We start from the raw sequence: 3734 nt of genomic DNA, 5'->3' as shown, positions 1-3734 counted from the left end.
AGATTAACAGATATAAATATGAAAAATTGGTTTAAAAAATGAAAAATGTATAAGACATTAAAAAGGACAGGGAAAAAATTAGGCTTCAACTGCCTACTTTTATAGACTAGCAGAAATGTTTCTCTCGGCTCCCAGGTGGAGGGATTCCCTGAGGTTGACCCACGTCGCCACTGTGGCATAAAGGACTTGTGCAATGGGAAAACTCCCAGTTTATTGCATGCCCTCCTTTCCATCTCTGCCGTGAACATAAACTTAACTCACTCAAGTCGAGTGGCCTACTGGGACACAACTCTCAACAATGCATGTTAGGAGTCTGTCAGGCAATCTGGACTTGACACAATGTTGCTGAGGTCGGGCCCCACAGGAAGAATGATTTCCTTTTCTAGGTTGTGACACTTCAGCTTGATAATTCTGCCATTTTCATTTCCTGAAAGTCATGGTTAGCTTGCAAAAAGATGTTAAACAGCATGCTAAATGTGAAATGTCAGCCCTCAAGCTAAACTTCCCCTCTGCAGAGCACCAAATGAAGACTCCATTGGATTTTATGGTGGCTTTCTGATTTTTGGAAGCCCATCCAAGGAAGGATAATAATTGAGTGCCTGTGTCCTGCCTGAAACACCAGGATTGTTTATGAAAAATATATTTAATAAAGCTAGATATAGTTTGACTTGGAAAAAATCTCCGCAGACATATAAATCTGAGATTTCTGGAAAGAAGACAGGTTTTGGAGTTTAAATGTAAGGAACATGAGGATTAACCTATAATTTTGACTTATATTTCTATCAGAGACACCCTCATAAATAAGAATTCACACCTTGTATTTAAAAATCTAGTGCAATTTTTAATTCTCTACTTTTTATTGCTAACTTCCTTTCAAATACATTATAAAACAAAACAAAAAGAAGAAAGGTTTGTACTAACCATGCTTATACAACATATCATGTCTAAAAAATAAAAAAGATATCATGTCTACATATTGTTCTCTGAATAACTACTATGGAGTTAACAATATGCAATGTATTAATTATTGTAACTGTCCTACTAATCTGTTTTTAAACTGCTTAATTACTATTTTATCTTTTTTCTCAAAGTGAATAAAAAATAAAAGAATAAAAATAAAAAAGCAAACACATTATAAAATCTAATGCCAAAATAAAGAAGAGGGATACTTGGCCAATCACATAAAATACCATTTCCAACATTCCAGATAATCAAGTAACAATAATAAGAGGAAATATGAATAATGTTGAGAAATAAATTCCCTTGTATTTTTCTGTATAAATCAGAAAAATAGTTACATAAGTACAAACACTTCATGAAGACTCAGTGCTATAGCAAAATACATAATATTAATTCTACTATTTACTACATTAAAATCAGTTACTTTTATTTCAATCAATCCCTTCTATTTCTAAAAGAACAAAAATAATATACATATATGTAAACAATTTTAGATGATAAGTGTTTGACCACTGTTCCAGAATTAGTTGACACAAGACTGTAATGATTTATCAGCTAAGAAAGATGAAATTTCTTGGAACTTCTAGACTATCTCCTGCATCACTTTGCACCAAGTGTTGCAGCCATTCTTTATAATGCTATCTAGTTTTATTATTCATACTTGTACAATGACTTATCCCCTATTGTCATGACCTATGCCAAGTCTAGACTGACACTCCTTATGAAAAAGGACTGAGTGCAATATTTCTAAATACCCTCTCATGCCTAAAAGCCAAGTGCAGCATGCATGGCAAACCATCAATACTATCAGTTGATGATCACCAGGAACTTGCTAAGCACTGCTTTCAGTTGATGGAGAGGCTAAAATGAATCAGTGTTCCTTATAATATATAAGAGATACTCTAAGTTTACAATTGCATGCACAAATGGATAATATCTATTCATTTTTTGCCTTCCTTTTGCTATTTGAAAGCCACACCAAATTTACATTAGATATTTGCTAATTAAAAATTTACTTCTAACAGATTGGTAAAATAATAACAAGATTTCTAATTGACTTCAAGTCAATTTGGAAAACAGAACAATTTTCTGGAGACCTACATTTATGCTTCTTCACTAAATTTTAACTAAAATTTCATGTCAAATTAATATGTAGTTTTTCAAGGATGTCTACCATTTGAATAATTTTACATGTGTCTATTGAGAAAATAATTTGTTAGATACAAAAGTTACATTTCTTGATATATTGGTCTTGCTTTATCTTGGTCTTATCCATCCAGCAGAAAAGTGTAGAAACGAGGTATGAAAAGTGAAGCCATGTTAACGTGATGAGCTGTGGAATGCTGAAGTCATCAGATTCAGACATTTCCAGTACTGAGGATAACCCACTACTATTGTGGACTACTGAACTACATTGGAATATTTTGCGGAATTCATGCACCTTCAATATTTGGATGGCAATGGAATACCCATCTCTGACAAAACTAAACATAAAAAGAGATATAAATGAAGGACAGTTCTGTATCTGTATATACAAAACTGTTAGGATACACATATAGCCACTTTCTCTTAATTCAATAAGAAGAAAGATTTGTACTAATAGTTTTTGGACAGGATATCACATCGGCATCTTGAGCTATGAATGACTACTATGAATATAACAATATGCAATGTGTTAATTGTTGTAACTCTCCTACCAACCTTTTGAAACTGTCTCATTGCAATTTTTTTCTCAATAAAATTAAAAATTTCAAAAAAATAAAACTCATTTATTTCCATAAAAAAATCTTCTTATGTCTCTGAAAATAAGAAAGGTCCTAGAAAGAAGGAAACAGTGGAAAATTATAGTTTCCATATTACATAGCAATATCATAAGTCAACTAAGTAAAATGTTAGGAACTTAAATTTCAGTAGCTATACTGACAAAATTTGAAATTTATTATATTTCTCCTTTATTTGTATTTGCTTTTCTTTGTGATTTTTGTAATCATAAAATTTATGTGTAGGCATTTAGTACAATACTGGGTTATTTTACAAGTTTACTACACTAAATGACAATTATTTAAATATTTTATCAAATTATTATAGTGTATTCTTTGTCTCCTTTTCTAACTAAAATATACAATCTATAGAGAGGCAAATATCTTTTACTTGTCTATTTCCCATAGTACATTGCAAGAGTAAATATTTGATATCTGTTAATCTGACTTTGATTAGAGCAGAAAAAATCCCTCATTTATAATTCTCTGATTTTGAGAACCTAAAATTTTTCCAAATGAATTCATTAGAAGAACAGGTGTCATTAAATAGTGAAATAGTTTTTTATGTTTTAATTTTCTGATGTACTCCTCAGACCATTGTGACAAACTATTGAGCAATGTAATTACAAAATGTCCATTTAGAATGGGGTGAAATTGTCAACCAAATAAACATGTTATTCTGAAAGCACAGTGCTTAATTCTAGTTGCTGTAATATAGAGAAAGTGTCAGTCTAACTGACAACAAATCTCAATAGCTGTTGGTAAAAGCCAAGGAAAACAAAGAAACAAGAAATCTACATTTTTTTGGCATGATGAATGGCAATTTTACTTCCACCTACTCAGGGCAATCAAAACTTCGTACATATTACTGTCTGTTTACCAGGAGTATTAATACTGCAGTTAGAAGTATGTGTTTATGCCCTGTCTTAGGGATTTGGCTTTCATCATTAATTGATTATTACTTACCAAATGAACACATAGCAAAGCTATCATTTAAATAATAAGAAATGGGGC

This window comes from Octodon degus, unplaced genomic scaffold (genome assembly GCF_000260255.1).
Source record: "Octodon degus isolate 3935 unplaced genomic scaffold, OctDeg1.0 scaffold00041, whole genome shotgun sequence".
NCBI lineage: Eukaryota > Metazoa > Chordata > Mammalia > Rodentia > Octodontidae > Octodon > Octodon degus.
Note: the sequence above shows the minus strand (reverse complement) of the source record.